Source organism: Coenobita brevimanus, chromosome 53 (assembly GCF_032717465.1).
Source record: "Coenobita brevimanus isolate Jiangsu-jjx chromosome 53, ASM3271746v2, whole genome shotgun sequence".
Lineage (NCBI taxonomy): Eukaryota > Metazoa > Arthropoda > Malacostraca > Decapoda > Coenobitidae > Coenobita > Coenobita brevimanus.
In genome coordinates, this window is record NC_137006.1 from 34752490 (window position 1) to 34765923 (window position 13434).

The 13434-nt window shown below is 37.7% G+C and overlaps 1 non-coding gene across 1 annotated transcript; it reads right to left on the reverse strand.

Annotated features, from left to right (window-relative positions):
- Positions 1-443: 443 nt before the first annotated feature.
- Positions 444-609, reverse strand: LOC145400873 (U1 spliceosomal RNA). Its single transcript, XR_013897499.1, has one exon. It is a non-coding gene; the product is annotated as a U1 spliceosomal RNA (small nuclear RNA).
- Positions 610-13434: the final 12825 nt, after the last annotated feature.

Genomic DNA, 13434 nt, shown 5'->3' on the forward strand with positions numbered 1-13434 from the left:
TATCAATAAGCTTTATGGGTATTTACTAATTGATTTATCTATAAAAACTCCCACACAACTGCAGTTTAGGTCAAATATTGCTGGAGAGCCTCCGTGTGAAGTAGTCTTTACCTATGGAAACTAGCTTACTTCGAAACATTTACTATGATCCTACATCTGCATCCTTGGGTAGTACTGAAAAATTATATCGGGCTACCCAAAAAATAAACTCTCCAGTGACTTAAACATGTGAAGAGATTTTTAGAAGGTTCTAGAGTTTATGCTCTGCGTAAATTACAAAGAAAAATATTTCCCAACTAAACACCTTAGTGGCAGGACCCCTCATTATTCTGACATGTGACGTAGCTGATTTGAGACACTTACAGAGGGAAAATAACGGTGTACAATATTGTCTAATATGTGTAGATGTCTCCCCACGTTCCATGTTTGTACATAACGAAAAACTGGAGTTACTGTGAAGAACGCCCTCTCAGTCATATTAAGTAAACCACAACCGCAGGGTCACATTTGGGTTAATCGCAGGGGTCAGCACCACCGGAGTGCAATGGTGGGCCTCGCCCCGGGAGAACCGCCTTCGTGATCACGGTATCTCCTGTGCCAGGTAAGTATGACATCATCCTCATATCCCTGGCATTGTCTGGAAGAAGAAGAAAAAAAAAATTACAGTACACCAGAATTCAGGTCCAATCTCCTTTCATTCCATTCATGTCATCAATCTAGACTTTTTGCAAGCAGGCAACAAAAATAAATCACATGCAGAAACACAGATCTTATCCCTGAAAGTTCATTTAGAAAAAAAAAATTAGTCATCCTAAGACCTACTTCCACCCTTGCCACTCCCTAACACCACCAACCCCTACACTGAGATTATGAAATAAATACCTGCCCTCAGAAATATTCGACCAGGCAGTTTGGGAAACAACTAAACAATGTTACATCTGTTCTTAACATTAAATCATTGAATGAGCGTGATGCTTCTTTGATTCAAATACAGAACATTTACAAACTTCATCCTTACACTACCAAGACCGACAAAAACACGACTAAAGTTAAGGGTAATATGTTCTAAGACACACACACAGTGTGTTATAAATTGACCACTGACACTTAAAACATAAAAATTTGGGATAAATGGAGGTAAATAATCATTATCTGATATACCAATAGATGTCATACTTGGAGAGGGGAAATTTGGAAAAATAAGGAAATTATGAATATTTAATGGAAGAATGAATGGTCACATAACCTTACGATATAAGAGCAGGTTAGTGAGGTTTGTGGGTTGCAGATGCCATATCTACAATTTCAGACCCTCAACTAAGAAAATGCAAATACAGCAGAGGATATACAAATAGATAAACGAAGCACATTCACATGCATCTACAGGGTATCTTTAAGTACTGTATGGAATAAGTTTCCCATGGGATATTAAAAATTATGGTACCTTACCATTTTTAGAGGAGGAACTTATAGATTTTTGTAACACAGCTTTGGGAGGTTTGGGAGGCTCAGGCTTTATTTGAACAGGTGATACACCAGTGTCATCTGACACGGACTCGTCAGTGTCCGTGTCAGGTTCAAGCTGTCTCCGAACCTTCTTTGGAGTGTTCTGTCTTTGAGATTTAGCAGGATTCTCATCATCGGTGTATTTTATAGGAGATCTGGTGTAATACATTAAAAATATGGTAAAATGAAACCAATATAGTTTTTAGCAGAGTATTCAACTTCACTTGTGCATGGAAAGTCTTGCAATCTTCAATTTTCAGCCTACGATTAAGTACCCCTAAAACTAACAAACACATGCAAAGTCCTTTAAAGCATACACATATGGCTCATGCTGATGAATCTAATGTAATACAATGTTATTCTAAATATATCCAAGTTCAAAATAACATATTGATTTAGTTTATCATTTTTAATAGTTTGTGAAATTTAATTCTGGCCTTCCATAGTTTGAACTACAGGGATTTTTTTTATTAAATGACTTTACCTGTAATGCCATCACCAAAAGCAACAAGCAAATATAAACCTATAAGTGCATTATTCCTTCCAAGTCATACCATATTTCATATGCATTATTATCTTCAACATTCATGAAATAGAGTATGTTGATATGGTACGTAGTTTAATGGTGTAGATGATTAAGGTTGTGTGCATGGTGATAAGTGTCAGTGAATTGTACAACCATGGCTGGTAAAGGTGGACCAGGGAGTGATGCAGAGCGTTCGAACAAGTTGATATTCCAGGCCACTTCCAACATGGTTGACGTTGAAAGTGGTTTGGAACATTAACTTGTTCGAACGCTCTGCACCATCCCCTGGTCCAGCACTATCAGCCATGGCTGTACAGTGTTCTGTTGGAGTGACTTATTATCTGTAAATTGTAAAGTGGTAGCCAGCTTGGTTTAATGACTACATGTTAGAATGAGTGACATTGGTATATGGTACCTTCGGGAAGTGTGATGCCAAGTTCTAATCACTACCAGAATCTATTCTTTACCCTTGCATGCTACCCATGTAATACACAAGCTCTAAAAACAAGCTTTTATAGCATTCCCTACTGTACAATATATTGTTTCAGTAGTTATAACCCATAAGAGATGGGCTAAATGAAACAAAACTCCTCTTTTCATCTTGCAATTATGCAACATATGAAATAGCCACACCTGAGAATATCTACAGCCATTTCAACAAGAGAAATCTTTCACATGCACTCACTATACAAACCAACTCAGTAAACTGGAAAATTAAACTCTAACACACTTATTCTAAGCATAATCATAATCACAGGCGGTAAAAGCATAACCCTAGCAAACAATTTTTTAATACACAGCAATAGAGAAGTGTTATACATAGAGTGTACTGTATATACCGATATATATATATATATATATATATATATATATATATATATATATATATATATATATATATATAGCATGGCAATCAACTCTATTAGACCTGCCTTTTCATTCGCTTTGAGTGCCGAATTTCTTCCTCATCCGTTTCTTCATCCACTGTTTGCAGATCAGACTCAACTTCCGCGCATGACAACTTCTGCCGTGCCTTTGTGTAGGTTTCTGAAATAATAAATCCTACAGTGAGTTTTATTTCCGGGCAAAAATCGTATCTACTCCCTAATTTAATTTCTGTTTCAGTTTTCGGTAAATTGCACCAAAAATTAACACAGCTATGCTTTATTTTTTTCTCAACTAAGAGAGAATTCCCAATGGAGAACTGTACATTTTGCTCATTGAAAACACCACAAAAGTCTTGTAGGCTCAATCTTATCCTTTCTTCATAGTTCCCTCAGTGTCATAATGAGATATGCTATCAGATGACCTTTCCTCTTATTACTGGAACACTGACTGATATTGGCTGTAAATCAAGGCTGAGCAATACAGGCATTATATACAGTATAGTATATGTGTAACTGTATATAGAAAAACTCAAAATATACTTCACCTGTTTCATATAATTTTCTTACGGCATATTTTCCCCAGTGGTTTTGGGGAACTTCTTTAGCTCTTACAGCCCTGTCGATCCTATTTGGTAACTTATTCGTATGGTGGCCACACAGCTTTTTATCTCCTACCGCCACAATGATGGGATCACAGCTACCTCAGACGTATCAGTGAACTCAACCAGAAGAAACATTTCCATGGCTGTCTGAAACAGTGCTGCTGCAGTACAACAAAGTTATATAACAATACATATTTGGTGACATAATATGAAAAGTGGTGAAGGAAGTTGATGAAAGACAGATACAGGCATTGATATGATACTGTAGCAATACAACACATTTTGTACAATAAAATTCACAGATGAGTACTGTACTAACTCCAGTACTGTCTGAGCTTACAAAAAATAGTACCTTACAGTAAATACACAATATTTTCATAATTATTTACATATGGTATATGCCTTGACATGTTCAATAGTCCCTCCCATACTTACTGAACATGCATTTTACAATGTCTAATAACCCTCCCTCAAGAGATATTGACATTGGATACAGCATACTAAAAATATCAGCAAAATTGGTGAATAAGTGGAATGACAACATATTTTTCACCTTTATAGGGTAACATTACATATTTGCAAGAAACTTCTGAGAGTGGAAATACATCTAATTTGCCACTAAGTCTTGATACCATGTATATTCCTGTATCTGAGGAGTTCAATGGGACAGAGAAAAAATCAAACACATTAGTGAATGGCTCTAACAAAACTAATACATCATTCTGTTTCTTGATAATATATTCCGTATAAGTCCAATTTTTTAACCCATTTTTACACAGTTATCTGAGTTGACAGAGATTTGTAAATTCATATGAGTTACCTTGGCAAACTCTGAGTAATCATTAAAACAAGCTGGTAATGGTCCATTTCTACGTTCTTCCTTGGGAATGCCCTCACAATTCCTTATTTTTGCACAGCTCACAGTTTGCATATCATTTGCTTCATGAATTCTGTAAATTGTTGTAATGGAAGATTTGGCTTGCGAATGAGCTTCTTCAATTTTCCCAGATAGTTTCCAAAAGGGAATGCTGAGAAGCTATCCAGTGGACCAAATTTTGAAACATCATCAGCCAAATGACAGAGTCCATGAATGTTATATACAAGCATTTCTTGCCCATATATATTTCCAAATTCCTAAACAAATTGGCTCATTCCCGGGCATACTGACAATGGCTCTGGTAGTAAAGTTGACTTGCCAGACAATAAATGCCAACAAATAAATATAGGAAATTTTCATATCTACGGTGATCCAGTTTATTTTTCAAGGTGACTGGTCCACTGCATAGCAAAAACTGCCGAAACTCTTTTGCCTTCCATAGATCCAACAACTAAAGCGATCTACATTTTCTAGTAAACTCAGATGGCAAAAACTTCCAAAACTTTAACAGATCATCTGACAAGTTAGATACAACTCTGTTTCCAATTCTACACATAGTATTTATAGGTCCTCTTATCCAAAGCCCAAGTAATTCCCTTACTACTCCTAAGCAAACTAGGTGCATATACTCTAAAGGGAACCGGGTTACCATCCCAATGCCAAGGTCTGCTAAAGGTGTTCTAACATAATCATCATCACAAACCATATCAGAGTCAAATGTTTCATCTGTACGAGGGGCTGCAGTAATAGATGGAAATGTCACTCTTCCTAACCATTCACCTTTTTGACAACACCTCACACATCCATAGTATGAATTATGACCTTTAACCTTTTTGAGAAATGCCCTCGCAGAATGCAGAAATCTGGACTTTCAGCTTCTTTTCACACCCATTAATTTCAATTCCATTTACACAGAGTTGCTCCATTTCTTGACCAAATCACAGAGATATTCTTCTACACTAGTTGGTTTTTTAGTACCACAAAAGAGTGCAATAATAAAAGGATCACTTATTAATGGCTGCTCAACTTTTCCTAAAATGGGCCAAAATTGAACATCTGAGCTTTTGAACAGAGGAATACCATCTACATTGCACTGCAAAGATATCTGATCAGCATCTTTTAGGCTATCTACTTTAGGAAGTAGCACTTTCACAAGTGAAGTTTCTACACCAAAATAATAGTAAGATCCTCCTGCAATTTCCTTTACATCACATGCACGAGGAGTCTTTAGCAGTGTTCTCGAGTCTTTAGGAAGATCTGGGTGATGTACACATAGCAGCTGCAATAGATTATTAACAGCATTCTGAGGAACTTGAAAGTTTTTAGCCCAGTGTGCTAGTTGTGATAGTAAAATCTTTGAACTACCAGTAAGGTCATCCTCAGGGTTACTGGTATAAGATTCATCATCATCACCACTGGAGCTACCTATCCCTGTAATATTACCATCTGAAATTTCATTATCAAGCCCTACGGGTGGTATTAATTCTAAAGATACATTAAAACTTTTAATCACAGATTTTTCACCCTCAACACATTCCAGAAGCTCATTCTCTTCAGTTACATTATTTTCAGGTTGTGCTTCCTCTTCAGCTGCCTCTGAATTATAGATAATTTTCCTGGCTTTGTCATTAGCAATATGTTCCATATGCTCTGCCACTCTTTTTTTTATCCTACGTCTCCTAGTCCAGTAAGACTCCCCCTCTGCCATAATAAAACAATAGTTTGTGATTTGTGTGTTGGATAAATTTATAAGAAATATTACTTGCCTGTATAAAATCAGCGTTGGAGCCGAAACACTACTTCGTGTAGGTGGCAGCTTGTTGTTTACGTTACGTTTGAATCATGAACAGTTAAGAGATTTCGTTATGTCTCTAATTTAATTAGTTCCTTAACATATTTAAAAATAAATTATATATATATATATATATATATATATATATATATATATATATATGCATAAGTAGACTATAAAACGTACTATAATTAATTAGTAACAATGTTGGTCAAAAGTGTTACAGCCGAATGTCTGCACAGACACGAATATTCTACCTGTGATATTGGGAACAAAAATTTCACTCCACGTATTTAACCCGCCGCATTCCGGAGACGTGAATTCACGTCCTCACATGATGTGCACTCATATCCCGGAGACGTAAATTAACGCAGCAACATTGCAAGGTCCCTAATTTGCACAATTTTCAATTTTTGCAAGTGATTTTGCGAGTGATTTTTGGCTCGTATACACGGGACACCTTCCTCTATTCCTCTACAAGATGCCAAGCAGGGACAATGCCTTACACCACATAACCTCTCCACCCCCCCTGCACGCCATTGTCTCGGCAATTCACCTGTTACCAGTGACCAGGCCAATAAAGACATTCAGGGCCAGAGTGATTCCCCAATCGATGACAATGTGGAGGACAAAGTTTACATAGCATTAGAGGAAGAAACAGTCAGAAATGATGATCAGGTAATATGGGAAAAAAAGATCATAAATGGTGATGAGTTAGTGAGTGAAACAATGCTTATAATGCCTATATTACTGTTTGAAAACCAATATACCCTTGTACTACATATAAATTCGTACCAAGTAAATAAATACTGTTTTTGAGTGGATATAATAGTTACCCTCCCATAGAACTCGTTTTCTTTGGTGCCAGCCTGTTAGAAAACCCAGTCAGGAAAGGAGGTACTCGTACCTGAATCGAGTATTTTAAACCTCAGGTGAGCGATTTCTCTATGAATCTTCGATGTTTCTCACAAAAAGCGGATGTTTGAGCCAAAAAAAAAAAGGTCCAAAAATGTCGGGACTGGGGCGTACCACTTCCCAGAAAACGTCAGGATGGGGCGGGTTAAAGTAAAAGAAAACATTACTTGGAAAGTTCTGATATCATTATGACTGAAATAGTAAAAGAAAAGAAAATATTTAGAAGAAAAGAGCATCATATTCTTTATATACTGATTTACCACCACAAGTTTGAACTTTGCAAATTTTCAAGAAAACTATTCCTAAAATTTATGAAATATCAGTTTCTGAGTTCAGCATCATACTCGAAAAGAAAGTTTAAGACATTATTATGAAGTAAGAGATGACAAATTCTTCTGTATATTAATAAAATACTATATGCATTATTTTCACCACATCAGCGGCCCTGCAACGTACAGATGCAGGAAGTTTCCCGCACTCAGCCTCATGTGGCTGCCTTGATGCCTGCGGCAGGCCGCTGGTTCTGGTTTGTAGGGCTTATATCATAACACTTACTAGATACAACTTATAATATCTTACATTTCACTTATGTATAAAAAAAAACTCACGTGCATACCTGTATACTATTTACAATATCCCACACACCTGCTCAGTCACTGAGCCCTTTCCGTGGCACTAAGGGCAGAACTTTCGCGGGGGTCGATGAGGCTATCGGCCCTTCACATGGTGTTACGTAATCGGATGATGACGAGGAAGAAGACACGGCTCCTTACGCTACCACTGCCGTGTACAGGCTGAACCGCACAACCGTGGGGTACCTGGGGGGTCCTACGTACCCTGTGGGTATCATAGAAAATAGTCGTGAGTTCAGAGGGTGACGGGAAGGTGAGTACAGTATATCACATCAGCTGGCGGTTCTCTGCACCCTGAATCGTGACATCCATACATGTCAGCCAGCAGTTAAGGGTTAAACTACCTACCCATACTATTACGCTGGTAAGCACTCACCTCTCATCAAGGTTTGAAGGGCAAACACCTAGTGGAAGTCACAAGCTAACAGAGCCCAGAGACTGGCCACAGCAATTTACATTAATGTATAAAAAGCCTATCAAACGTAAAAAAACAGTTCAGACTTGACTGTAGGGGACTTAGTACGAACAATGACTTCGTCTAGGAGTAAGAGCTTTGCAAAAGGATTTACCATACAGAATACATTAGAGATATTTCACCTTACTAAAATACAGGAGTAAGTCAGGAACTTATAACTATGAGCTGGAAGACTGGGATGGAGAAGCAATCAGGGGAATATTTTTCAGAAAAGAAATAATTCCTATTTCAGCCCCAGAAACCAACCCCATTGAAATATTAAAGAGACAGAAAAAGAAAGCCAGCTCTTTGCAGTATTATATTAACTGGAAATCACATCTAGATAATTTTAACAAGTGGATGGATGCCTCGGAGATCAGGAAAACCATTTATCTCCCACCATCTTGAATTTATTCAGTTTCTGAAAGAAAGCAAGCCAAACCTGAGGAGTAAATTAATTGCCAGGTATCGCAAACCAGAGTTAGACTGCTTATCAGTGATAATTATAAATTTCCTGAAGAAATACTTAACACCAGTCTGTAATTCGAGAGATTGCTTTGAAACAAACACCTTTAACCTATGAATTGAACATTTACCTATTTTTATCCCTCCCCGTGGTTCACAAAAAATGAAGATTTTTATGTTTTTCCTCTTGTTTGTTATTAACTTCAAGATAAACATCCAGGGCATCATCTGGTGAAAAAAAAAAAAAAAATCTTTCTCTCTCCGTCTTTGCGTAGGGCCATGTGTAAGTTTATGTATGGGAGTAGGGGGAAAAAAAAAAATGTGTTTCTTATAAACTTGAAGATAAACATCCAGGACATCATCTGGTGAAAAGAAAAAACAAAATCTCTCACGCTCTGTCTTTGCGTAGTGCCATGCATAAGTTTGCGTAGGGGTGGAGTAGTTAACTGTGATGCAAAGCCAGCACAGCCTGTGCTGTGGCTCGTAACTCGACACTACCCAGCCTGAGCTGTGGCTCGCAATCCACGGGTTAAAAGGGAAAAGGCAGAATCTTACCTCTGCTACTGGAGGGTCTATTCTAAGCACCTTGCTACCTTGAGTCTTCTTAAATAATGACAGTCAAAGAATTCTACCTAGTACTAAGGTCTCAAGTGGAAACCATATGCAAATCAAAGACCCCAGGAAACTGCATATCCTAAATCTTCCCATGCGTTTTTTTTTTTTTTTATGCGAGGAAGAAGGAACCAAAGGCCATGAGCCCGCAATAACAGTTCTCTCCAAGAGAAAAACAAAATACAAGAGAGAGCCAAATTCAAGATCCGTTCATTTTGAGATGCCTGGACACACTGCGTTTGAAAGACTGGAGATCATAGGCAGCAGGAAATACAGTCAGCCTTCAAATACAGAACCTCGTCACTACTGTCAAAACACTGCTCAAACCAGAAATCCATCAGTATGCTTTTGGTATCTTATCATATTTACGACAACATCCTTTAGTACACTGGAATGATATGAGTAATTTGATGTCTCCAGTTCGCAACATTAATAGTATAGATGTAACTCAGTACTGGGTAACCCAAAGCAACACATTTGATTCAGGTAAATTAACTGACTTACGAGCTTTGGTGAAACTTGTAGACTTACCCAAGGCTTATATCAAGAATCCAGAGGCAAGGAAAAAACTATTTGGAGATGGGGCCACATCTCATCATTTAAAATAAAGCAAAGCTTTAAGAGGTGGCACCCATACTAAGTCTTTCATTACAGCGTGCAAGAACAGTCTGCCTTGAGATCTCGAGCAGAATGGACGTCTGTGGGAGAGGCTTGGAAGTCCATGATAGATTAAAGGAAATACGTTTGGCCCATGCTCTTGCTAGACATTGGGCCACGATTATCAACTCCCTTTTTGAGACTTATAATAGACTAGTTGGAAATCTAACAGAGGATTACTATAAGCAAACTATAGTTTTAGATGTTTCCACTCTAAATCTGAATGATAAGGATATAGACGCTCAACTTCAGTATCATCAACAGCAGTAGGCCTACCATCACTACAGAGAGGTAGCTATCCAATTTTTTTCTGTCTAGTCTTTACTGGATGATCTTCGAGCTATACAACAAGATTTGAAATTTACACACTTAGGAAAAAAAAAAAAAAATAGAAAGAGGGAATTCCCCACTCAATTACAACCTTGAAAGAGGTGAGTGAGTGAGTTTGTTGGTTAACACTCCCAATAAAAGGAGGGCCTCTGGAGTTCAGCACCATCCTTCACTCCTTACACTCACTCACACTTAGAGGGTCAGGATGGAGGCTGAGGGTATTTTCATAAACACAAAACATGGTGAAATACCTGACTATCAGTATGACGTCAGAGACAATGCCATTTGTTATATTGTGAATGTAGTGGGAGTACGAAATTACGGCTTTTGCTCCATAATTTCTGAAAATTACCCTTATGTTAATCTACACTCTACTCGAAAACCCCTTTATAATCTAAACAGAGCCCGGATCAAATCATGGGATAAAATAGGGTCTGCCAGAATTTTCAGACAAACTAACAGACCCTTTATAATTACTTTAGTAGCCCATTGTCACTAATCAAATTCGCGACATATCCCTTTTGTGAGAAGCCACGAACTATTAGTGGAAAACTCACTGTTTATCGTTCAGTTAACCGCTCATTCGGACGGAAGCTTTGTCAAATCAATTTTTCATTGTCATACGTGATCGTCTCTGTGTGAGACATTAGTGCTTCCGCTGAGCGATTTGTTTTGGGCGCGTTTCGCTCACTCGACTGTTAGAAAATGCGGCCTACTGCTCCCCCTTTTTTCCCACGACTTAGTTGAGTGTTTGCTGTGACGGAGTGAAGTCCTGTGCTCCAGCAGTGGAGAGTAGAGAGAGGTCAGCTAGCACCCAAACTCCACTAGACCACGGTTCTTCAGTGCTCCCACCTTGAATTGGGTGATACACAGCATTCATCGACCAGTATTTCATTTTTGTATTTTCCTAGGTTTAAGAGTTTAGTTAAGTGAACTGTTTCCTTACATGCTGGCCGGCTGTGCCGCATGTTGTGTTTTTCCTAGGCGTAAGAATTTAGCTCGAGTGAGTGAGTGAGTGCGATCTCATTAATTTGATTTTGAATTGTAACGTTAAATTTATTTTGTAATCAATAAATTTAACAGTTCTTTTGCTTGAGCTTAATGTAATGTAAACTCTTGTTTCATTTCTCCACAATTAAGCTTATTTCTCTTATAGCTCCTAGCTTGCATAAACGTTTGCCTTTCATAACTAGTACTTAGGCCAGTCTTGTGTATTAAACTTAAAATCCGATGTGCCTCCTAGGAGTTAAGCATCAGCAAGAACCTGATACTATTGTTAGTATTAGTTATTTATTGTCAGGGGTGAAGTAACTTTCTCCAGAGGCTACAGTACTAATAAACAGCAATTGAGTGATTAGTCTCTGCTGTGTACTGTCGAGAAAGTTTATAAATTCTCGTTCTTAGAGAATTGTTGCTTGATTTAGCAAGACAATCATTGTCCCTGCTCTCTAATATTATTGAATATTATTATCATTTAAATAATATTTAGCATTTATTATAAAAAACCCGTGATATTATAAAAACCCCATGACACCCATTTGGGACCTGGCTCTGAACTAGAGACCAACCAGTTTCCCCAAGGGTTAAGTTTAAAAATCTTCTATGATTACATTCAGGGTCTCTAACTGGACACACTGAGTGGGCATGTGGGTAACTTAGCTCGATATATTGAAGAGCTAAAACATATCCTACCCCATTTAGGAATCAAAAACAATTATTTATACCTGGGGGAACTGCAAGTGGTCTGGGTGGGGATACGTGGGCTTTAAAATATTTACCATGCTTTGAGAAGCTCGCGAAGTACTGCAAACGTATCAATATAATTGTACAGTCGTTGTTAGGAGAAATGTCTCTGATCATAAACCTGCAGTCGGAGTACGTGAGTGGCATCCACCACAACAACCACTACCACAGCTTCTACCACAACCCCAACCTCTACCACAGCTTCGAACACAACTATCACAACCTCTAGCGCAGCCTCCTTCCTATGAAGAGGTGTGGCTGGAGGATGCAATGTTACTTCCCCTCCTCCAGCACGAACCACTGCAGCAGCAGCAACAGCGGTTGCCCCTCCCCCAGCATGAGCCACCGCAGCAGAAGCAACATAGACAACGCAAAGACCTGCGAAAAAGACCTGCAGCAGCCTCAGGTGAAGTGGAACCACTCGGTATCATAAAAAAAATTATATATATATATATAAATGAAAATGTTACCATATTACGTACGGTACATATGAAGATTCCCCTGCTGGGCAAGAAGCCAGAAATGGAAGCTGTTATATAATAGAGGACGTTGATCGATCCAGATTTAAAAGGAATATTGACAATATTGGGAAATTACTTAGCTCAGTATTACTTAAGATATTAATACTTACCAAAACTAAGCATACCCAAATTTGATTACGTTAGTAGTTTGTAAAGTATTTTTGGGAGATGGTATATTATTCTAAGTAGTGAAACACAGATTTACTAAGAAATTAAAACTTGTCAAAACTATTGCATATCCACTTTCGATTACTACTAGCATTTAGTCATAACAGCCTGTAAGATGTTCCTGGGTATTAGTATGTAATTCTAAGTAGTTATTTTGTTGTTGTTGTTGCTGATAGAAAATCGTATGTAAGTTGTTAATAAGGTAAAAAAAAAAAAATAAGGTTTACAAATTGCTAGTTTTCCTAACCTACGAGTATAAAACAATGGTATATAATATATATATATATATATATATATATATATATATATATATATATATATATATATATATATATATTCTACAAGGGAAGATATATGTCACTGAAAGACACCGTTGACATATACCTCTACGTCTCACCCATTTCAAGTGGGGATGTTTACCCAGATAATACCACAACAAACTTTCAGAATCGCATTATCCCACTGCAGCTAGATCCAAATCATGAATATGAAGTTGGTTTAAGTAATACTTTATTCCCAAAACATTACTACTGTCTCAGAACTGGTGATTCAGAGTGTAAAATTGGTTTTCATGCAAGAATAAAGAGGTCTGAAAACGAAGGCTACGAGTACAATTTTTATAATTATATACCTGAAACAAAGATTGTATCCAACTTGAGCTCTCGCAGTTTAGTACCTATAATCGAATCCATTACCTGTCAAATGCTGAAAGAACTTCAGGATATTGTTCAAGAAACGTTTGCTGAT